This window comes from Bombina bombina, chromosome 3 (assembly GCF_027579735.1).
Source record: "Bombina bombina isolate aBomBom1 chromosome 3, aBomBom1.pri, whole genome shotgun sequence".
Taxonomy (NCBI): domain Eukaryota; kingdom Metazoa; phylum Chordata; class Amphibia; order Anura; family Bombinatoridae; genus Bombina; species Bombina bombina.
The window spans coordinates 392,278,584-392,305,094 of record NC_069501.1 but is presented as its reverse complement, the minus strand read 5'-3'; positions in this window follow the sequence as shown (position 1 = coordinate 392,305,094).

The following is a 26,511-nucleotide window of genomic DNA, read 5'->3' as shown; positions in this document are numbered from 1 at the left end:
ATGGGCTTAGATCAATACTTGGGGTTGTCTACTACCCTACACTAAAGCTAAAATTACCCCAAAAAAGCTCCCTACATGCTCCCTAATTAACCCCTTCACTGCTGGGCATAATACCCGTGTGGTGCACAGTGGCAATTAGCGGCCTTCTAATTACCAAAAAGCAACGCCAAAGCCATATATGTCTGCTATTTCTGAACAAAGTGGATCCCAGAGAAGAATGTAAAACCATTTATGCCATAATTGCACAAGTTGTTTGTAAATAATTTCAGTGAGAAACCGAAAGTTTGTGAAAAAATTTGGGAAAAAGTGAACGATTTTCTTGTATTTGATCGCATTTGGCGGTGAAATGGTGGTATGAAATATACCAAAATTGGCCTAGATCAATACTTTGGGATGTCTTCTAAAAAAAAAATATATACATGTCAATGAATATTCAGCGATTCCTGAAATATATTAGTGTTTCAATGTAACTAGCGCTAATTTTGAAAAAAAGTGGTTTGGAAATAGCAAAGTGCTACTTGTATTTATGGCCCTATAACTTGCAAAAAAAGCATAGAACATGTTAACATTGGGTATTTCTAAACTCAGGACAAAATTTAGAAACTATTTAGCATGTTTTTTTTTTTTGGTGGTTGTAGATGTGTAACAGATTTTGGGGGTCAAAGTTAAAAAAAGTTTGTTTTTTCCATTTTTTCCTCATATTTTATAAAAAAAATTATAGTAAATTATAGGATATGATGAAAATAGTGGTATCTTTAGAAAGTCCATTTAATGGCAAGAAAAACAGTATATAATATGTGTGAGGACAATTAGAGCTAAACACAAACACCGCAAAAATGTAAAAATAGCCTTGGTCCCAAACGGACAGAAAATGGAAAAGTGCTGTTGTCATTAAAGGGTTAATGTACACTACTGTTACACCAGATATGAGTTGTACTGGTGTGACACTGTGCCCTGGCAGGCTCTGAAACGCACACGCGTGAAGGAAACTGACTGATATTATTTCACAGTCAAATTTCTAGTTTTTTTTTAATGTACACTACTGTTACACCAGATATGAGTTGCACTGGTGTGACACTCTGCCCTGGCAGGTCCTGAAATGCACACGTGTGAAGGAAACTGAGTGACTGCTATTATTTCACAGTCAAATTTCTAGTTTTTTTTTAAATGTACACTACTGTTACACCAGATATGAGTTGCACTGGTGTGACACTGTGCCCTGGCAGGCCCTGAAATGCACACGTGTGAAGGAAACTGACTGCTATTATTTCACAGTCAAATTTCTAGTTTTTTTTAATGTACACTACTGTTACACCAGATATGAGTTGCACTGGTGTGACACTGTGCCCTGGCAGGCCCTGAAACGCACACGCGTGAAGGAAACTGACTGCTATTATTTCACAGTCAAATTTCTAGTTTTTTTTAAACCCCTTAACGACCGAGGACGTGCAGTGTACGTCCTCAAAAAAAAGGCAGTTAACGCCTGAGGACGTACCCTGCAAGTCCTCGCTGTGGAAAGCAGCTGGAAGCGATCCTGCTCACTTCCAGCTGCTTTCCGGTTATTGCAGTGATGCCTCGATATGGAGGCATCCTGCAATAACCTTGTATGGCCATCCGATGCAGAGAGCCACTCTGTGGCCCTCTCTGCACCGGACATCGATGGCCGGTATCGTTGGTGGGTGGGAGCAGACTTGGGAGGCGGGTGGCGGCCATCGATGGCCCTGGTCATGTGGAGGGGGGCGGGATCGTGGGCGGGGATGGCCGGGGGCGCGCACGGGCGCGTGCACGGGGATGAGCGGGTGGGAACCGCTACACTACTGAAAAAGCTTTAATAAAAACGTATAAAAAAAGGAGATTAAGATGTAAAAATAAAAGATCAGTGAGGCGGTGGATGTTGGTCTGTGGGGGGGGGGGGGGGGAGCTACACTACAGAAAGAAAGAAAAAAGCAAAAAAAAAAAGCCCTTTTTTTTTGCAAACTGGGTACTGGCAAACAGCTGCCAGTACCCAAGATGGCCCCCAATAAGGCAGATGGGGAGGGTTAGAGAGCTGTTTTGGGGGGGATCAGGGAGGTTGGGGGCTAAGAGGGGATGCTACACTGCAGCATATGTAAATATGCTATAAAAAAAAATATTTTTAGTACTGGCAGACTTTCTGCCAGTACTTAAGATGGCGGGGACAATTGTGGGGTGGGGGAGGGAAGGGAGCTGTTTGGGAGGGATCAGGGGGTCTCATGTGTCAGGTGGGAGGCTGATCTCTACAGTAAAGCTAAAATTAACCCTGCAAGCTCCCTACAAACTACCTAATTAACCCCTTCACTGCTAGCCATAATACACGTGTGATGCGCAGCAGCATTTAGCGGCCTTCTAATTACAAGAAAGCAATGCCAAAGTCATATATGTCTGCTATTTCTGAACAAAGGGGATCCCAGAGAAGCATTTACAACCATTTGTGCCATAATTGCACAAGCTGTTTGTAAATGATTTCAGTGAGAAACCTAAAATTGTGAAAAATGTTACGTTTTTTTAAATTTGATCGCATTTGGCGGTGAAATGGTGGCATGAAATATACCAAAATGGGCTTAGATCAATACTTGGGGTTGTCTACTACCCTACACTAAAGCTAAAATTACCCCAAAAAAGCTCCCTACATGCTCCCTAATTAACCCCTTCACTGCTGGGCATAATACCCGTGTGGTGCACAGTGGCAATTAGCGGCCTTCTAATTACCAAAAAGCAACGCCAAAGCCATATATGTCTGCTATTTCTGAACAAAGTGGATCCCAGAGAAGAATGTAAAACCATTTATGCCATAATTGCACAAGTTGTTTGTAAATAATTTCAGTGAGAAACCGAAAGTTTGTGAAAAAATTTGGGAAAAAGTGAACGATTTTCTTGTATTTGATCGCATTTGGCGGTGAAATGGTGGTATGAAATATACCAAAATTGGCCTAGATCAATACTTTGGGATGTCTTCTAAAAAAAAAATATATACATGTCAATGGATATTCAGCGATTCCTGAAATATATTAGTGTTTCAATGTAACTAGCGCTAATTTTGAAAAAAAGTGGTTTGGAAATAGCAAAGTGCTACTTGTATTTATGGCCCTATAACTTGCAAAAAAAGCATAGAACATGTTAACATTGGGTATTTCTAAACTCAGGACAAAATTTAGAAACTATTTAGCATGGTTTTTTTTTTGGTGGTTGTAGATGTGTAACAGATTTTGGGGGTCAAAGTTAAAAAAAGTTTGTTTTTTCCATTTTTTCCTCATATTTTATAAAAAAATTTATAGTAAATTATAGGATATGATGAAAATAGTGGTATCTTTAGAAAGTCCATTAAATGGCAAGAAAAACAGTATATAATATGTGTGAGGACAATTAGAGCTAAACACAAACACCGCAAAAATGTAAAAATAGCCTTGGTCCCAAACGGACAGAAAATGGAAAAGTGCTGTTGTCATTAAAGGGTTAATGTACACTACTGTTACACCAGATATGAGTTGTACTGGTGTGACACTGTGCCCTGGCAGGCTCTGAAACGCACACGCGTGAAGGAAACTGACTGATATTATTTCACAGTCAAATTTCTAGTTTTTTTTTAATGTACACTACTGTTACACCAGATATGAGTTGCACTGGTGTGACACTCTGCCCTGGCAGGTCCTGAAATGCACACGTGTGAAGGAAACTGAGTGACTGCTATTATTTCACAGTCAAATTTCTAGTTTTTTTTTAAATGTACACTACTGTTACACCAGATATGAGTTGCACTGGTGTGACACTGTGCCCTGGCAGGCCCTGAAATGCACACGTGTGAAGGAAACTGACTGCTATTATTTCACAGTCAAATTTCTAGTTTTTTTTAATGTACACTACTGTTACACCAGATATGAGTTGCACTGGTGTGACACTGTGCCCTGGCAGGCCCTGAAACGCACACGCGTGAAGGAAACTGACTGCTATTATTTCACAGTCAAATTTCTAGTTTTTTTTAAACCCCTTAACGACCGAGGACGTGCAGTGTACGTCCTCAAAAAAAAGGCAGTTAACGCCTGAGGACGTACCCTGCAAGTCCTCGCTGTGGAAAGCAGCTGGAAGCGATCCTGCTCACTTCCAGCTGCTTTCCGGTTATTGCAGTGATGCCTCGATATGGAGGCATCCTGCAATAACCTTGTATGGCCATCCGATGCAGAGAGCCACTCTGTGGCCCTCTCTGCACCGGACATCGATGGCCGGTATCGTTGGTGGGTGGGAGCAGACTTGGGAGGCGGGGTGGCGGCCATCGATGGCCCTGGTCATGTGGAGGGGGGCGGGATCGTGGGCGGGGATGGCCGGGGGCGCGCACGGGCGCGTGCACGGGGATGAGCGGGTGGGAACCGCTACACTACTGAAAAAGCTTTAATAAAAACGTATAAAAAAAGGAGATTAAGATGTAAAAATAAAAGATCAGTGAGGCGGTGGATGTTGGTCTGTGGGGGGGGGGGGGGGAGCTACACTACAGAAAGAAAGAAAAAAGCAAAAAAAAAAAGCCCTTTTTTTTGCAAACTGGGTACTGGCAAACAGCTGCCAGTACCCAAGATGGCCCCCAATAAGGCAGATGGGGAGGGTTAGAGAGCTGTTTTGGGGGGGATCAGGGAGGTTGGGGGCTAAGAGGGGATGCTACACTGCAGCATATGTAAATATGCTATAAAAAAAAAATATTTTTAGTACTGGCAGACTTTCTGCCAGTACTTAAGATGGCGGGGACAATTGTGGGGTGGGGGAGGGAAGGGAGCTGTTTGGGAGGGATCAGGGGGTCTCATGTGTCAGGTGGGAGGCTGATCTCTACAGTAAAGCTAAAATTAACCCTGCAAGCTCCCTACAAACTACCTAATTAACCCCTTCACTGCTAGCTATAATACACGTGTGATGCGCAGCAGCATTTAGCGGCCTTCTAATTACAAGAAAGCAATGCCAAAGTCATATATGTCTGCTATTTCTGAACAAAGGGGATCCCAGAGAAGCATTTACAACCATTTGTGCCATAATTGCACAAGCTGTTTGTAAATGATTTCAGTGAGAAACCTAAAATTGTGAAAAATTTTACGTTTTTTTAAATTTGATCGCATTTGGCGGTGAAATGGTGGCATGAAATATACCAAAATGGGCTTAGATCAATACTTGGGGTTGTCTACTACCCTACACTAAAGCTAAAATTACCCCAAAAAAGCTCCCTACATGCTCCCTAATTAACCCCTTCACTGCTGGGCATAATACCCGTGTGGTGCACAGTGGCAATTAGCGGCCTTCTAATTACCAAAAAGCAACGCCAAAGCCATATATGTCTGCTATTTCTGAACAAAGTGGATCCCAGAGAAGAATGTAAAACCATTTATGCCATAATTGCACAAGTTGTTTGTAAATAATTTCAGTGAGAAACCGAAAGTTTGTGAAAAAATTTGGGAAAAAGTGAACGATTTTCTTGTATTTGATCGCATTTGGCGGTGAAATGGTGGTATGAAATATACCAAAATTGGCCTAGATCAATACTTTGGGATGTCTTCTAAAAAAAAAATATATACATGTCAATGATATTCAGCGATTCCTGATATATATTAGTGTTTCAATGTAACTAGCGCTAATTTTGAAAAAAAGTGGTTTGGAAATAGCAAAGTGCTACTTGTATTTATGGCCCTATAACTTGCAAAAAAAGCATAGAACATGTTAACATTGGGTATTTCTAAACTCAGGACAAAATTTAGAAACTATTTAGCATGTTTTTTTTTTTTGGTGGTTGTAGATGTGTAACAGATTTTGGGGGTCAAAGTTAAAAAAAGTTTGTTTTTTCCATTTTTTCCTCATATTTTATAAAAAAAATTATAGTAAATTATAGGATATGATGAAAATAGTGGTATCTTTAGAAAGTCCATTTAATGGCAAGAAAAACAGTATATAATATGTGTGAGGACAATTAGAGCTAAACACAAACACCGCAAAAATGTAAAAATAGCCTTGGTCCCAAACGGACAGAAAATGGAAAAGTGCTGTTGTCATTAAAGGGTTAATGTACACTACTGTTACACCAGATATGAGTTGTACTGGTGTGACACTGTGCCCTGGCAGGCTCTGAAACGCACACGCGTGAAGGAAACTGACTGATATTATTTCACAGTCAAATTTCTAGTTTTTTTTTAATGTACACTACTGTTACACCAGATATGAGTTGCACTGGTGTGACACTCTGCCCTGGCAGGTCCTGAAATGCACACGTGTGAAGGAAACTGAGTGACTGCTATTATTTCACAGTCAAATTTCTAGTTTTTTTTTAAATGTACACTACTGTTACACCAGATATGAGTTGCACTGGTGTGACACTGTGCCCTGGCAGGCCCTGAAACGCACACGTGTGAAGGAAACTGACTGCTATTATTTCACAGTCAAATTTCTAGTTTTTTTTAATGTACACTACTGTTACACCAGATATGAGTTGCACTGGTGTGACACTGTGCCCTGGCAGGCCCTGAAACGCACACGCGTGAAGGAAACTGACTGCTATTATTTCACAGTCAAATTTCTAGTTTTTTTTAAACCCCTTAACGACCGAGGACGTGCAGTGTACGTCCTCAAAAAAAAGGCAGTTAACGCCTGAGGACGTACCCTGCAAGTCCTCGCTGTGGAAAGCAGCTGGAAGCGATCCTGCTCACTTCCAGCTGCTTTCCGGTTATTGCAGTGATGCCTCGATATGGAGGCATCCTGCAATAACCTTGTATGGCCATCCGATGCAGAGAGCCACTCTGTGGCCCTCTCTGCACCGGACATCGATGGCCGGTATCGTTGGTGGGTGGGAGCAGACTTGGGAGGCGGGGGGCGGCCATCGATGGCCCTGGTCATGTGGAGGGGGGCGGGATCGTGGGCGGGGATGGCCGGGGGCGCGCAGGGGCGCGTGCACGGGGATGAGCGGGTGGGAACCGCTACACTACTGAAAAAGCTTTAATAAAAATGTATAAAAAAAGGAGATTAAGATGTAAAAATAAAAGATCAGTGAGGCGGTGGATGTTGGTCTGTGGGGGGGGGGGGGAGCTACACTACAGAAAGAAAGAAAAAAGCAAAAAAAAAAAGCCCTTTTTTTTTGCAAACTGGGTACTGGCAAACAGCTGCCAGTACCCAAGATGGCCCCCAATAAGGCAGATGGGGAGGGTTAGAGAGCTGTTTTGGGGGGGATCAGGGAGGTTGGGGGCTAAGAGGGGATGCTACACTGCAGCATATGTAAATATGCTATAAAAAAAATATTTTTAGTACTGGCAGACTTTCTGCCAGTACTTAAGATGGCGGGGACAATTGTGGGGTGGGGGAGGGAAGGGAGCTGTTTGGGAGGGATCAGGGGGTCTCATGTGTCAGGTGGGAGGCTGATCTCTACAGTAAAGCTAAAATTAACCCTGCAAGCTCCCTACAAACTACCTAATTAACCCCTTCACTGCTAGCCATAATACACGTGTGATGCGCAGCAGCATTTAGCGGCCTTCTAATTACAAGAAAGCAATGCCAAAGTCATATATGTCTGCTATTTCTGAACAAAGGGGATCCCAGAGAAGCATTTACAACCATTTGTGCCATAATTGCCCAAGCTGTTTGTAAATGATTTCAGTGAGAAACCTAAAATTGTGAAAAATTTTACGTTTTTTTAAATTTGATCGCATTTGGCGGTGAAATGGTGGCATGAAATATACCAAAATGGGCTTAGATCAATACTTGGGGTTTTCTACTACCCTACACTAAAGCTAAAATTACCCCAAAAAAGCTCCCTACATGCTCCCTAATTAACCCCTTCACTGCTGGGCATAATACCCGTGTGGTGCACAGTGGCAATTAGCGGCCTTCTAATTACCAAAAAGCAACGCTAAAGCCATATATGTCTGCTATTTCTGAACAAAGTGGATCCCAGAGAAGAATGTAAAACCATTTATGCCATAATTGCACAAGTTGTTTGTAAATAATTTCAGTGAGAAACCGAAAGTTTGTGAAAAAATTTGGGAAAAAGTGAACGATTTTCTTGTATTTGATCGCATTTGGCGGTGAAATGGTGGTATGAAATATACCAAAATTGGCCTAGATCAATACTTTGGGATGTCTTCTAAAAAAAAAATATATACATGTCAATGGATATTCAGCGATTCCTGATATATATTAGTGTTTCAATGTAACTAGCGCTAATTTTGAAAAAAAGTGGTTTGGAAATAGCAAAGTGCTACTTGTATTTATGGCCCTATAACTTGCAAAAAAAGCATAGAACATGTTAACATTGGGTATTTCTAAACTCAGGACAAAATTTAGAAACTATTTAGCATGTTTTTTTTTTTGGTGGTTGTAGATGTGTAACAGATTTTGGGGGTCAAAGTTAAAAAAAGTTTGTTTTTTCCATTTTTTCCTCATATTTTATAAAAAAAATTATAGTAAATTATAGGATATGATGAAAATAGTGGTATCTTTAGAAAGTCCATTTAATGGCAAGAAAAACAGTATATAATATGTGTGAGGACAATTAGAGCTAAACACAAACACCGCAAAAATGTAAAAATAGCCTTGGTCCCAAACGGACAGAAAATGGAAAAGTGCTGTTGTCATTAAAGGGTTAATGTACACTACTGTTACACCAGATATGAGTTGTACTGGTGTGACACTGTGCCCTGGCAGGCCCTGAAACGCACACGCGTGAAGGAAACTGACTGATATTATTTCACAGTCAAATTTCTAGTTTTTTTTTAATGTACACTACTGTTACACCAGATATGAGTTGCACTGGTGTGACACTCTGCCCTGGCAGGTCCTGAAATGCACACGTGTGAAGGAAACTGAGTGACTGCTATTATTTCACAGTCAAATTTCTAGTTTTTTTTTAAATGTACACTACTGTTACACCAGATATGAGTTGCACTGGTGTGACACTGTGCCCTGGCAGGCCCTGAAACGCACACATGTGAAGGAAACTGACTGCTATTATTTCACAGTCAAATTTCTAGTTTTTTTTAATGTACACTACTGTTACACCAGATATGAGTTGCACTGGTGTGACACTGTGCCCTGGCAGGCCCTGAAACGCACACGCGTGAAGGAAACTGACTGCTATTATTTCACAGTCAAATTTCTAGTTTTTTTTTTAATGTACACTACTGTTACACCAGATATGAGTTGCACTGGTGTGACACTGTGCCCTGGCAGGCCCTGAAACGCACACTTTTGAAGGAAACTGACTGCTATTATTTCAGTCAAACTTCTAGGTTTTTGTTTAATATACACTACTGTTACACCAGATATGAGTTGCACTGGTGTGACACTGTGCCCTGGCAGGCTGGCCCTGAAACGCACACGTGTGAAAGAAACTGACTGCTATTATTTCACAGTCAAATTTCTAGTTTTTTTTTTAAATGTACACTACTGTTACACCAGATATGAGTTGCACTGGTGTGACACTGCGCCCTGGCAGGCCCTGAAACGCACACGTGTGAAGGAAACTGACTGCTATTATTTCACAGTCAAATTTCTAGTTTTTTTTTAAATGTACACTACTGTTACACCAGATATGAGTTGCACTGGTGTGACACTGTGCCCTGGCAGGCCCTGAAATGCACACGCGTGAAGGAAACTGACTGCTATTATTTCACAGTCAAATTTCTAGTTTTTTTTTTAATGTGCACTACTGTTACACCAGATATGAGTTGCACTGGTGTGACACTGTGCCCTGGCAGGCCCTGAAACGCACAAGTGTGAAGGAAACTGACTGCTATTATTTCACAGTCAAATTTCTAGTTTTTTTTAAACCCCTTAACGACCGAGGACGTGCAGTGTACGTCCTCAAAAAAAAGGCAGTTAACGCCTGAGGACGTACCCTGCAAGTCCTCGCTGTGGAAAGCAGCTGGAAGCGATCCTGCTCACTTCCAGCTGCTTTCCGGTTATTGCAGTGATGCCTCGATATGGAGGCATCCTGCAATAACCTTGTATGGCCATCCGATGCAGAGAGCCACTCTGTGGCCCTCTCTGCACCGGACATCGATGGCCGGTATCGTTGGTGGGTGGGAGCAGACTTGGGAGGCGGGTGGCGGCCATCGATGGCCCTGGTCATGTGGAGGGGGGCGGGATCGTGGGCGGGGATGGCCGGGGGCGCGCACGGGCGCGTGCACGGGGATGAGCGGGTGGGAACCGCTACACTACTGAAAAAGCTTTAATAAAAACGTATAAAAAAAGGAGATTAAGATGTAAAAATAAAAGATCAGTGAGGCGGTGGATGTTGGTCTGTGGGGGGGGGGGGGAGCTACACAACAGAAAGAAAGAAAAAAGCAACAAAAAAAAAGCCCTTTTTTTTGCAAACTGGGTACTGGCAAACAGCTGCCAGTACCCAAGATGGCCCCCAATAAGGCAGATGGGGAGGGTTAGAGAGCTGTTTTGGGGGGGATCAGGGAGGTTGGGGGCTAAGAGGGGATGCTACACTGCAGCATATGTAAATATGCTATAAAAAAAAAATATTTTTAGTACTGGCAGACTTTCTGCCAGTACTTAAGATGGCGGGGACAATTGTGGGGTGGGGGAGGGAAGGGAGCTGTTTGGGAGGGATCAGGGGGTCTCATGTGTCAGGTGGGAGGCTGATCTCTACAGTAAAGCTAAAATTAACCTTGCAAGCTCCCTACAAACTACCTAATTAACCCCTTCACTGCTAGCCATAATACACGTGTGATGCGCAGCAGCATTTAGCGGCCTTCTAATTACAAGAAAGCAATGCCAAAGTCATATATGTCTGCTATTTCTGAACAAAGGGGATCCCAGAGAAGCATTTACAACCATTTGTGCCATAATTGCACAAGCTGTTTGTAAATGATTTCAGTGAGAAACCTAAAATTGTGAAAAATTTTACGTTTTTTTAAATTTGATCGCATTTGGCGGTGAAATGGTGGCATGAAATATACCAAAATGGGCTTAGATCAATACTTGGGGTTGTCTACTACCCTACACTAAAGCTAAAATTACCCCAAAAAAGCTCCCTACATGCTCCCTAATTAACCCCTTCACTGCTGGGCATAATACCCGTGTGGTGCACAGTGGCAATTAGCGGCCTTCTAATTACCAAAAAGCAACGCCAAAGCCATATATGTCTGCTATTTCTGAACAAAGTGGATCCCAGAGAAGAATGTAAAACCATTTATGCCATAATTGCACAAGTTGTTTGTAAATAATTTCAGTGAGAAACCGAAAGTTTGTGAAAAAATTTGGGAAAAAGTGAACGATTTTCTTGTATTTGATCGCATTTGGCGGTGAAATGGTGGTATGAAATATACCAAAATTGGCCTAGATCAATACTTTGGGATGTCTTCTAAAAAAAAAATATATACATGTCAATGGATATTCAGCGATTCCTGAAATATATTAGTGTTTCAATGTAACTAGCGCTAATTTTGAAAAAAAGTGGTTTGGAAATAGCAAAGTGCTACTTGTATTTATGGCCCTATAACTTGCAAAAAAAGCATAGAACATGTTAACATTGGGTATTTCTAAACTCAGGACAAAATTTAGAAACTATTTAGCATGTTTTTTTTTTTTGGTGGTTGTAGATGTGTAACAGATTTTGGGGGTCAAAGTTAAAAAAAGTTAGTTTTTTCCATTTTTTCCTCATATTTTATAAATTTTTTTATAGTAAATTATAAGATATGATGAAAATAGTGGTATCTTTAGAAAGTCCATTTAATGGCAAGAAAAACAGTATATAATATGTGTGAGGACAATTAGAGCTAAACACAAACACCGCAAAAATGTAAAAATAGCCTTGGTCCCAAACGGACAGAAAATGGAAAAGTGCTGTTGTCATTAAAGGGTTAATGTACACTACTGTTACACCAGATATGAGTTGTACTGGTGTGACACTGTGCCCTGGCAGGCCCTGAAACGCACACGCGTGAAGGAAACTGACTGCTATTATTTCACAGTCAAATTTCTAGTTTTTTTTTAATGTACACTACTGTTACACCAGATATGAGTTGCACTGGTGTGACACTCTGCCCTGGCAGGTCCTGAAATGCACACGTGTGAAGGAAACTGAGTGACTGCTATTATTTCACAGTCAAAAAAGTGTTGTTTTTTTTTAAATCTACACTACTGTTACACCACATATGAGTTGCACTGGGGTGACACTGTGCCCTGGCAGGCAGGCCCTGAAACGCACACGTGTAAAGGAAACTGACTGCTATTATTTAACACAGTCCAAAAAGTGTTGTTTTTTTTAAATCTACACTACTGTTACACCAGATATGAGTTACACTGGTGTGACACTGTGCCCTGGTAGGCCCTGAAACGCACACGTGTGAAGGAAACTGACTGCTATTATTTCACAGTCAAAAAAGTTTTTTTTTTAAAATGTACACTACTGTTACACCAGATATGAGTGGTGGCACTGGGCAAGTGGGCACAGTATACGCTGTGAGCCTGACACACACGCTGGCAGGCAGGCAACTGCAATTAGATTACACAGGAAAAAAAAAAAAAGCAGACTGATGTTCTAGCCCTAAAAAGGGCTTTTTGGGGTGCTGTCCTTACCGCAGAGATCAGATGAGTCCTTCAGGACTGTAGTGGACACTGAATACACTAGCCTAGCTATCGATTTCCCTATTAAATCAGCAGCAGCTACACTGTCCCTCCTCTCACTTAGGCCTAGATTTGGAGTTCGGCGGTAAAAGGGCTGTTAACGCTCCGCGGGTTTTTTTCTGGCCGCACCATAAATTTAACTCTGGTATCGAGAGTTCAAACAAATGCTGCGTTAGGCTCCAAAAAAGGAGCGTAGAGCATATTTACCGCAAATGCAACTCTCGATACCAGAGTTGCTTACGGACGCGGCCGGCATCAAAAACGTGCTCGTGCACGATTCTCCCATAGGAAACAATGGGGCAGTTTGAGCTGAAAAAAAACCTAACACCTGCAAAAAAGCAGCGTTCAGCTCTTAACGCAGCCCCATTGTTTCCTATGGGGAAACACTTCCTACGTCTGCACCTAACACTCTAACATGTACCCCGAGTCTAAACACCCCTAACCTTACACTTATTAACCCCTAATCTGCCGCCCCCGCTATCGCTGACCCCTGCATTACACTTTTAACCCCTAATCTGCCGCTCCGTAAACCGCCGCCACCTACGTTATCCCTATGTACCCCTAATCTGCTGCCCTAACATCGCCGACCCCTATGTTATATTTATTAACCCCTAATCTGCCCCCCACAACGTCGCCGACACCTGCCTACACTTATTAACCCCTAATCTGCCGAGCGGAGCTCACCGCTATTCTAATAAATGTATTAACCCCTAAAGCTAAGTCTAACCCTAACACTAACACCCCCCTAAGTTAAATATAATTTTTATCTAACGAAATAAATTAACTCTTATTAAATAAATGATTCCTATTTAAAGCTAAATACTTACCTGTAAAATAAATCCTAATATAGCTACAATATAAATTATAATTATATTATAGCTATTTTAGGATTAATATTTATTTTACAGGCAACTTTGTAATTATTTTAACCAGGTACAATAGCTATTAAATAGTTAAGAACTATTTAATAGTTACCTAGTTAAAATAATAACAAATTTACCTGTAAAATAAATCCTAACCTAAGATATAATTAAACCTAACACTACCCTATCAATAAAATAATTAAATAAACTACCTACAATTACCTACAATTAACCTAACACTACACTATCAATAAATTAATTAAACACAATTGCTACAAATAAATACAATTAAATAAACTATCTAAAGTACAAAAAATAAAAAAGAACTAAGTTACAGAAAATAATAAAATATTTACAAACATAAGAAAAATATTACAACAATTTTAAACTAATTACACCTACTCTAAGCCCCCTAATAAAATAACAAAGCCCCCCAAAATAAAAAATTCCCTACCCTATTCTAAAATACAAATATTACAAGCTCTTTTACCTTACCAGCCCTGAACAGGGCCCTTTGCGGGGCATGCCCCAAGAATTTCAGCTCTTTTGCCTGTAAAAAAAAACATACAATACCCCCCCCCCCAACATTACAACCCACCACCCACATACCCCTAATCTAACCCAAATCCCCCTTAAATAAACCTAACACTAATCCCCTGAAGATCTTCCTACCTTGTCTTCACCATACCAGGTTCACCGATCCGTCCTGGCTCCAAGATCTTCATCCAACCCAAGTGGGGGTTGGCGATCCATAATCCGGTGCTCCAAAGTCTTCCTCCTATCCGGCAAGAAGAGGACATCCGGACCGGCAAACATCTTCTCCAAGCGGCATCTTCTATCTTCTTCCATCCGATGACGACCGGCTCCATCTTGAAGACCTCCAGCGCGGATCCATCCTCTTCTTCCGACGACTAGACGACGAATGACGGTTCCTTTAAGGGACGTCATCCAAGATGGCGTCCCTCGAATTCCGATTGGCTGATAGGATTCTATCAGCCAATCGGAATTAAGGTAGGAATTTTCTGATTGGCTGATGGAATCAGCCAATCAGAATATAGTTCAATCCGATTGGCTGATCCAATCAGCCAATCAGATTGAGCTCGCATTCTATTGGCTGTTCCGATCAGCCAATAGAATGCGAGCTCAATCTGATTGGCTGATTGGATCAGCCAATCGGATTGAACTATATTCTGATTGGCTGATTCCATCAGCCAATCAGAAAATTCCTACCTTAATTCCGATTGGCTGATAGAATCCTATCAGCCAATCGGAATTCGAGGGACGCCATCTTGGATGACGTCCCTTAAAGGAACCGTCATTCGTCGTCTAGTCGTCGGAAGAAGAGGATGGATCCGCGCTGGAGGTCTTCAAGATGGAGCCGGTCGTCATCGGATGGAAGAAGATAGAAGATGCCGCTTGGAGAAGATGTTTGCCGGTCCGGATGTCCTCTTCTTGCCGGATAGGAGGAAGACTTTGGAGCACCGGATTATGGATCGCCAACCCCCACTTGGGTTGGATGAAGATCTTGGAGCCAGGACGGATCGGTGAACCTGGTATGGTGAAGACAAGGTAGGAAGATCTTCAGGGGATTAGTGTTAGGTTTATTTAAGGGGGGTTTGGGTTAGATTAGGGGTAGGTGGGTGGTGGGTTGTAATGTTGGGGGGGGTATTGTATGTTTTTTTTTACAGGCAAAAGAGCTGAAATTCTTGGGGCATGCCCCGCAAAGGGCCCTGTTCAGGGCTGGTAAGGTAAAAGAGCTTGTAATATTTGTATTTTAGAATAGGGTAGGGAATTTTTTATTTTGGGGGGCTTTGTTATTTTATTAGGGGGCTTAGAGTAGGTGTAATTAGTTTAAAATTGTTGTAATATTTTTCTTATGTTTGTAAATATTTTATTATTTTCTGTAACTTAGTTCTTTTTTATTTTTTGTACTTTAGATAGTTTATTTAATTTTATTTATTTGTAGCAATTGTGTTTAATTAATTTATTGATAGTGTAGTGTTAGGTTAATTGTAGGTAATTGTAGGTAGTTTATTTAATTATTTTATTGATAGGGTAGTGTTAGGTTTAATTATATCTTAGGTTAGGATTTATTTTACAGGTAAATTTGTTATTATTTTAACTAGGTAACTATTAAATAGTTCTTAACTATTTAATAGCTATTGTACCTGGTTAAAATAATTACAAAGTTGCCTGTAAAATAAATATTAATCCTAAAATAGCTATAATATAATTATAATTTATATTGTAGCTATATTAGGATGTATTTTACAGGTAAGTATTTAGCTTTAAATAGGAATTATTTATTTAATAAGAGTTAATTTATTTCGTTAGATAAAAATTATATTTAACTTAGGGGGGTGTTAGTGTTAGGGTTAGACTTAGCTTTAGGGGTTAATACATTTATTAGAATAGCGGTGAGCTCCGGTCGGCAGATTAGGGGTTAATAATTGAAGTTAGGTGTTGGCGATGTTAGGGAGGGCAGATTAGGGGTTAATACTATTTATGATAGGGTTAGTGAGGCGGATTAGGGGTTAATAACTTTATTATAGTAGCGCTCAGGTCCGCTCGGCAGATTAGGGGTTAATAAGTGTAGGCAGGTGTCGGCGACGTTGAGGGGGGCAGATTAGGGGTTAATAAATATAACATAGGGGTCGGCGATGTTAGGGGTAGCAGATTAGGGGTACATAGGGATAACGTAGGTGGCGGCGATTTGCGGTCGGAAGATTAGGGGTTAATTATTTTAAGTAGCTTGCGGCGACGTTGTGGGGGGCAAGTTAGGGGTTAATAGATATAATACAGGGGTCGGCGGTGTTAGGGGCAGCAGATTAGGGGTACATAAGTATAACGTAGGTGGCGGTCGGCAGATTAGGGGTTAAAAATTTTAATCGAGTGGCGGCGATGTGGGGGGACCTCGGTTTAGGGGTACATAGGTAGTTTATGGGTGTTAGTGTACTTTAGGGTACAGTAGTTAAGAGCTTTATAAACCGGCGTTAGCCAGAAAGCTCTTAACTCCTGCTATTTTCAGGCGGCTGGAATCTTGTCGTTAGAGCTCTAACGCTCACTGCAGAAACGACTCTAAATACCGGCGTTAGGAAGATCCCATTGAAAAGATAGGCTACGCAAATGGCGTAGGGGGATCTGCGGTATGGAAAAGTCGCGGCTGTAAAGTGAGCGTTAGACCCTTTAATCACTGACTCCAAATACCAGCGGGCGGCCAAAACCAGCGTTAGGAGCCTCTAACGCTGGTTTTGACGGCTACCGCCGAACTCTAAATCTAGGCCTAAGAATGCAGCTTCCGAATTAATCTAAAATGGATGCTGTCCAGGAGGTGGGAGGGTCTGCTGCTGATTGGCTGGAATGTGTCTGCTGACTGTGAGGTACAGGGTCAAAGTTTATTCAATGATGATGAATAGGGGGCGGACCGAACATCGCATATGTTCGTCCGCCACTGCGAACGCGAACAAGCTATGTTCGCCGGGAACTATTTGCCGGCGAACTATTCGGGACATCACTAGTTGGCATGTTTAAGTGTGGTCACAGGAAATGTAAACCCTGTGAATATGTACAGGTCACTGATGACTTTACTTCTGCAGTGAGTGGAAAAACATATGTAATAAAGACATGCCTCAACTGTGATATATCTCATCAGTGTCTTAAAGGTTTAACCAAGACTTTTAATTTTAAGAAAGCAAAATTCAATGATTTAAGGAAATCCTTAAATAACATACGGCTAGATTACTAGTTTTGCGGTATAAGTGAAAAAGCAACGTTAAAGGGACAGTCTACACCAAAAATGTTCTTATTTTAAAAGATAGATAATCCCTTTATTACCCATTTCCCGATATGCATAACCAACACAGTTATATTAATACACTTTTTACCTCTGTGATTACCTTGTATCGAAGCCTCTACAGACAGCCTCCTTTTTTAAGTACTTTTGACAGACATGCAGTGTAGTCAATCAGTGAAGACTCCTAAATAACTTCACGGGAGTGAGCACAATGTTATCTATATGACACACATGAACTAACACTACTGTCTAACACTGAAAAACTTTCAAAAGGCTCTGAGCTAAGAGGCGGTTTTCGATGGTTTAGAAATCAGTTTGAGCCTAGCTAGGTTTAGCTTTTCAAAAATACCACCAAGGGAACAAAGGAAATTTGAAGATAAAAGTAAATTGGAAAGATGTTTAAAATTGCATGCCCTATCTGAATCATGAAAATTTAGTTTTGACTGAAAGTCAGTAGTTATGAGTTTTGCGCTACAAAGCTGTAATATAAAACTCATAACTAAAGTGCTAAAAAGTACACTAATACTCATAAACTACCTATTAACCCCTAAACCGAGGCCCTCACACAGCAAACACTGAAATAAAATTATTAACCCCTAATCTGCCGCTCCGGACATCACCGCCACTAGAATAAGCATATTAACCCCTAAACCAAAGCACTCCCGCATCACAAACACTAGTTAAATATTATTAACCCCTAATCTTCCGTCCCTAACATCGCCGCCACCTACCTACATTTATTAACCCCTAATCTGCCGCCCCCAACGTCGCCTCCTCTATACTAACTCTATTAACCCCTAAACCTAAGCCTAACCCTAACCCTAACACCCCCTAACTTAAATATAATTAAATTAAATCTAAATAAAAATTACTATAATTATCTAAATAATTCCTATTTAAAACTGAATACTTACCTATAAAATAAACCCTAACGACTAGATTACGAGTTTTGCGGTAACAGGGGTGTGGTGCTAGCTTGCAAGTTATTCTCACCACTTACTTACATACAGATCTGGTATTACGGGTTTTGCTCCACACTTCACTCCAATACCAGCGCTGCTTAAGTCAGTGGTGAGCTGGTTGAACGTGCTCGTGCACGATTTCCCCATAGGTATCAACGGGAGAGCCGGCTGAGTAAAAGTCTAACACCTGCAAAAAAGCAGCATATAACTCAGTAACGCAGCCCCATTAATTCCTATGGGAAAACTAAATTTATGTTTACACCCTAACATGAACCCCGAGTCTAAACACCCCTAATCTTACACTTATTAACCCCTAATTTACCGCCCCCGACATCGCTGACACCTGCATTATACTTATTAACCCCTAATCTGTTGATCCGGACATCACTGACACCTACATTATACTTATTAACCCCTAATCTGCTGCCCTCAACATCGTCAACACCTACATTATATTAATTAACCCCTAATCTCCCTCCCCCAATGTCGCCGCAACCTACCTTCATTTATTAACCCCTAATCTGCCGCCCCAACGTTGCCGCCATTATAATAAACATATTATCCCCTAAACCGCCGCACTCCCGCATCGCAAACACTAGTTTAATATTATTAACCCCTAATCTGCTGTCCCTAACATCGCCGCCACCTACCTACATTTATTAACCCCTAATCTGCTGCCCCCAACGTCGCCGCCACTATACTAAATGTATTAACCCCTAAACCTAAGTCTAACCCTAACCCTAACACCCCCTCACTTAAATATAATTTAAATAAATCTAAATAAAAATAAATATTATTAACTAAATAATTCCTATTTAAAACTAAATAATTACCTATACAATAAACCCTAAGGCTTAGATTTGGAGTTCGGCGTTAGCCGTCAAAACCAGCGTTAGAGGCTCCTAACGCGGGTTTCTTACGGACTCTGGTATTTAGAGTTCAGTTACCGACACTCAAAAATCACCTAACGCTCACATTTCTACCGACACCTCAGACCCAGTAGTAAACATATACCGACAAAAAAAAGATCCACGAATCAAATAAAAAATATTACACAAACTACACTTACAGTCATACAAACACTACACTATGTTTATTTTTCAGATTTAATAATATTTCAGCAAAATACAAAGGATTAAAGTTGCAAGATCTCGGGTGTTTGAAAAAAAACAACACAAATTATTTATGATTTATGGATTTTACTGTTTGAATATTCACAACACCATTAAATTCTTTCAGACTTTTATATTACATCAACTACAAATCAACATCACTAGTAACAACATTTTTGTTTTAAAAATATTACATTTAAACGGACACAAAAATAATGTCAACTTTTCAGGATTCACAAACACTACACAATGGGAAACAATTATCATTTACCTTTATTATTGCATTTCAGTTATTCAACTCATATGCTTGCAGCAACAGCATATCTACATAGGCTTAACACATGATCACTCATGGATGCACATACATTACTTTTAACATTCACTCATACATGTGCATTCAAATGATGGTGGAAAAACACATTACATTCTCTAGAGGAATCACAAAACACAACATATGGATTTTACTGTACTTTTAACATCATGATTCCATCACAAGAAACCATTAGGAATTACGTACAACAAGAACATCATTACACCAGATTACACATGTCACTTTATGGGAAGGAACAACAATGCCAGACCGCTATATAGAAGTCAGCATATGTGGGACACAATCACAATATATACGTACATGTACATAACACGCATCACCCATCACGCAACCACAAAGCACACATTTAGATTTTATTCAGCACACAATAACAATGTAGCACAATACAACAACACAATGAGGAGTTCAGAACTACATAGGCAGGTTAATAATATGATGACGTCATTAGAAGATTCAACCATACACATCACAGATTCACGACTGTACCGCCCCTTTCTGAACTTTAACACTCAATACTACAATACAACATATACGTAAACAACAGTTTGGAACAGCATTATTAGGGAGATTTGAATGGGACAATTAATAAATATTGTCAGATCGCAAATCACTTATATATATATAATACTACAGATGACAGCCGGAAGTTATTCAGTATTAGTGCCATTTGAATGGGACGCATACAATATTGACAGCTCGGCAATCACTTATATACACAATACTACAGATGGCAGACGGGAAGTTCGGAATTATTATTGCGATTTTAAAGGGACGCATACAATATTGACAGCTCGGCAATCACTTATATATACAATACTACAGATGACAGCCGGAAGTTCTTCAGTATTAGTGCGATTTGAAAGGGACGCATACAATATTGACATCTCGGCAATCACTTATATATACAATACTACAGATGGCAGACGGGAAGTTCAGAATTATTATTGCGATTTGAAAGGGACGCATACAATATTGACAGCTCGGAAATCACTTATATACACAATAATACAGATGACAGCCGGAAGTTCTTCAGTATTAGTGCGATTTGAAAGGGACGCATACAATATTTACAGCTCGGCAATCACTTATATATACAATACTACAGATGGCAGACGGGAAGTTCTTCAGTATTAATGCGATTTGAAAGGGACGCATACAATATTGATAGGTCGGCAATCACTTATATATACAATACTACAGATGACAGCCGGAAGTTATTCAGTATTATTGCGATTTTAATGGGACGCATACAATATTGACATCTCGGCAATCACTTATATATACAATACTACAGATGGCAGACGGGAAGTTCTGAATTCTTATTGCGATTTTAAAGGGACGCATACAATATTGACAGCTCGGCAATCACTTATATATACAATACTACAGATGGCAGACGGGAAGTTCTGAATTCTTATTGCGATTTTAAAGGGACGCATACAATATTGACAGCTCGGCAATCACTTATATATACAATACTACAGATGGCAGACGGGAAGTTCGGAATTATTATTGCGATTTTAAAGGGACGCATACAATATTGACAGCTCTGCAATCACTTATATATACAATACTACAGATGGCAGATGTTACTTTATCGTTTACAAACAATATTGCAGCAACATTGATCGATCACATTCGATGCACATTATACACAACTATGCACTTTCATTCATGTTAGCCTGGACGTGTGCTTGTTACTATAAGATCTCGTTTAAGAAATATTGATTACGCATATGAACAAACATTACAAACATGCACTGTATGTGTGATATTTGACACTTTCACATTGAGATTCATTGTTGCAAAATAACATTTCAGCAAACAACAAATAAACGCCCACTGTGAAAGCATTCGCGCCGCTCACATACAAACAGGTGAATACAATCAGCAATCATTACAAACTCACTACCATTGGACTAATTGTACTATAAATCCCCCAAACAACATGGCCAATGCATCACTTGTGATCCACATCAGATCAAGTGCTTACCTTGTTACGCTGTTTTGAAAGATGGATGACGATGACATGGTAGCTGTTGGTCGAATCATGCAGCCTCGGCGGCTCAGACTGAGACGAAGGGGTCATCTGGTTCGAGGTCCTCGTGTCTACAGGGTGAGACCCACCTTGGAAAACATGAGCGACTCTTCTTAAACCTCATTTGGAGCCACGTATAAGAATAAGGACTGCTGTTCCCGCCATGAGTAGGATGCTAAGCTGTCTATACGTCCTGGCCTCCGGGAGTTTTCAATCCGGAGAACTGTACATGCATGGCCTGGCTCAAGGTACATTCTCTGTGGTGTTTGATAACTTTCTGGACGCCATGGAACGTATCAGTAAGCAATACATAGGATTCCCACAGAATGATGGTGATTGGAGGCGCCTGAAGCGGGAATTCTTTGATATTGCTCAAATGCCCAATGTCTTGGGAGCCATAGATTGTACCCACATTGCGCTGCGTGCTCCAATTGATGACTCGCCCTTCAGAAATCGCAAACATTTTCATAGCCTCAACGTGCAGTATGTTTGTGACGCACAGATGAGGATTATGCATGTGTGTGCGAATTTTGGAGGAGCTTGTCATGATGCCCGCATCCTCTCTCTGTCGTCCCTGTGGAGACAGTTTGAGGAAAGACAAATGCCCCCTGGTTATCTCGTTGGTGAGTATTTGTGCACAACATGGTTAATTATTTTGACAATTGCCACTGTAGTTTTACAATGTTAGCGTAATGTTCAGCTATAGGATGCAATTTAACCATATATTTTCCCCCGCTAATGTCTACTTTTAGTTCAATGCAGATATGTAGCATGTCTTACCTTAAATGCTCAGATAGAGAATGTAATGTAACTATGTAGTTAGCATTTTACACAAGGCTTGATTTAGGAGAAGTACGCATATGTAGCTTGTCTTAGCTGAAATGGGAAGATATTAGCTAATGCAATTTAACCATGTCATTGTCTCTTTCCGCAAATGTCTTTTAGTTCAATGCAGATATGTAGCATGTCTTACCTTAAATGCTCAGATAGAGAATGTAATGTAACCATGTAGTTAGCATTTTACACAAGGCTTGATTTAGGAGAAATACGCATATGTAGCATGTCTTAGCTGAAATGGGAAGATATTAGCTAATGCAATTTAACCATGTCATTGTCTCTTTCCGCAAATGTCTTTTAGTTCAATGCAGATATGTAGCATGTCTTACCTTAAATGCTCAGATAGAGAATGTAATGTAACCATGTAGTTAGCATTTTACACAAGGCTTGATTTAGGAGAAATACGCATATGTAGCATGTCTTAGCTGAAATGGGAAGATATTAGCTAATGCAATTTAACCATGTCATTGTCTCTTTCCGCAAATGTCTTTTAGTTCAATGCAGATATGTAGCATGTCTTACCTTAAATGCTCAGATAGAGAATGTAATGTAACCATGTAGTTAGCATTTTACACAAGGCTTGATTTAGGAGAAATAAACATTTGTTAATGGATTATCGTGTACAAAACTTTTTATTGTACTACAAATACTATTTTGAGGATTCTGTTGGAATTATGTTCTGTTCATAATTTATAGGTGATTCTGGGTACATGAGCCGGCCTTGGCTCATTACCCCCTTGCGTAGCCCGACTGATGTGTCTGAGGAGCGCTACAATAGGGCTCATAAGAGAACCAGGGCGGTGGTTGAACGGATGTTCGGGCTCCTGAAGATGAGGTTCAGGTGCCTGGACAGGTCGGGAGGAGCCCTCCAGTACAACCCAAAGAAGGTGGCTAAGATCGTTGTAGCCTGTAGCGTCCTGCATAATATTGCACAGCGGGCTGGGATGCTGCAGGCCGTCCGGCCGGACAGAAACCTCCTCAGAGATGAGGAGGAGGATCCTGTTCTAGAGGGGCCATTCCGGGACGAGGGCCTCAATGTCAGAGCAGACATCATCAACCGCAACTTTAGACGGTAAAGAATAGAAGTTAGACTGGAGTATTATCAATAGATGTGAACTGTAGGGAAATGACAAGTAGAGAATTGTGCAAACATGTTAGGATTGTTCATCAAATGCTAAAAATGTGTTTCATTTATTAATATAGGTGATGCTCTGGCCATTGGGTCCTGTAGCGAGTCTTTGCCACCTGGTTTTAAAAGAGGACATCAGCTGGTAAGTATAAATGTCTGGACTGTTGCTGGCATGAATTTTACACAAATACATCATATGGCATACATTTTATAAACTAGTATTTAGTTTACACATTACTTAAAATGTAAATACTCAGAAAGGGATCCTCTAGCATGACTATGGTTCAATGTCACACATTAGAGGTTTGTTCTGCTCAATATGACTCATCTTCACACTTGATAGAACATAACACAAGATGCTACACAGTAAGCTAGTGATAGAAATTTCTTATGAAATGGGGGGTGGGAGAGGGCTACAGAAATTTTCACACACTTGTAGTAATTTTGAATAAACCTTTTATGCCATTAGGGAGCTGACTTAATCTAAAGACTGAAAGGGAAGAATTAGAAGCCTGACAGTGAAGATTGCCCAGACTGACAGTGGAAAAAGCCAAGATTGAAATTGAAGTATACCAATGGGATCATGTCTGGCATTATCTTTCAAATCTGCTGACCTGGAAAAGCATACAAAGACATGTTCACATGGTAAGTGCCAACTATTTAATAGAATAAGGCTGTGGAGGCATCCTATTGGAGACACTTAGATGATTTTCTAATTTTTAGATGGTATTTCACAGTCCTCTATTTTTGAAATGATGAATAAGACACCTATTGAAGATCAACTTTTTACCCCTGAATTGACTTTCAAAGACCATGCATTATCCAGGTTGGTGTACCAATGCATGCTAGTTAAGAATCACAGGAAGAATGTTGAATATTAGTAGCTTCCATACATTAGTCATATTTAGTTCTTAATTAGATATTTAGGGATCACAATCAGACACTTAGAGGAATTTCTAATTTTTAGATGGGATTTCAGTCCTCTATTTTTGAAATGATGAATAAGACACCTATTGAAGATCAACTTTTTACCCCTGAATTGACTTTCAAAGACCATGCATTATCCAGGTTGGTGTACCAATGCATGCTAGTTAATAATCACAGGAAGAATGTTGATTATTGGTAGCTTACATACATTAGTCATACATATTTCATCATTAGATATTTAAGGATCACAATCATAAAAAGGAATACATATTATAGTTGATATAGAGGTATTAGAATGGACATGAAATATGACATTTATGTTCAACATATATATTATTGAAATGTGATATACATTTTTATGTATAATTTAAAAAATGTTGAACAAAGTTAGAGCATAGACACAAGATGATTGTAAATGTATTTTATGATTCTTTGACTACGTGTGTATTAACTTTTGTAAAAAAAAAATTTATATTTCAGATTGGCATCTGATGACTTCCAGGAATATATTTTTATTTTTGGTTCATAAACTATTAAATTTTAAAATGGTAATAATAAAAAGTTTAGTATTAAATACACTCTTTGGAACAGATTATAATAAATATCCATATAATCTGTCAATAAAAATCAATTTGACTCCCATGACTGGTAGTTGTCTATTTGACAAGCACATGCATAAGATCAAATAATGCATTAATTGTTGAAAATCCACTGATTCAGAGAATATTACATTAAACTATCTTTTTTAACATTCATTGGGGAGTGAGATCCATCGATGCTTTTCTTTTGAAATTCTTAGATGTTAAAATAATTTCGGATATGTAGTCAATTTCTCAAAAATTAATTTTTTTCACTTTTAAGAAGGGGAAGTGGTTCAATTACATTAAAGTGACAGTGTTGTTGAATGTAAAATTAATTTTATAAGATCTTGTATCTTCCTTAGGTATCTCAAAACATTATTTGCTAAATTATTTTAATTTTTACATTTATAAATGGTAGGTCATTTAACTTTATATTTTTCAGAAGCTAGTTATTGGATGGCAGGTTAATCGATTTGATTTTCTAGTGGAGTCATTTAACTATAGTTAATAATATTATGTAGTTTTTAAAATCTTACCTCTTGGGTTAGACATCACATATATATATATAATTTTCATTCCCCTTTAGTTTATTTTGACAATGTTAAATCAACATTACAAATGTTTTGGTCCTTAATGGAACATTCACAAAGTATATTGTGTATTGATTTTTAAATGATTCATAAAATCATTTAAACATATTTAGAAAGTACTATAGAATTACATTCAGTCTTTAAATATACTTTGTAAAAAAAAAATCAATGCACATATCTTAGTCAATTACATAAGGTATCTATGTGCAACCAACAATCAGCATCAAAATAGCCTATGTAGATATGTATTTAATCCAAAAATATATATAATTACAATCTAATGATTGAATACCAAAACATATTAAGTTGTTCAAATATTAAAATCTGAACCAGGTAATTATCCAACTTCATATAATATCTGTTTTTTTTTTTTTTAATCAATAAATGTGTATATAGTCAGATACTAAACCTATACAGATCTCACAACATACACTACATATGATGTTTAGATATCTGATTTTAGATTAGTGACACATGAAATAGGAATGATGTGTCTTGCGCTCTACAGAATATGCGTCACAGAGCGAAAATGGAATTGCGCATACACATTAACATGGCTTTGCTGTAAGTGGCATTGCTTTATACATGTTGGTCAAATGACGGATGCGTAATTCCTCTTTTAAATCATTGCGCAATGATCGCGAAAATGGAATTGCGCATACACGTTAACATGGCTTTGCTGTAAGTGGCATTGCTTTATACATGTTGGTCAAAATGAAATGTGAATTATTATATATGTGAA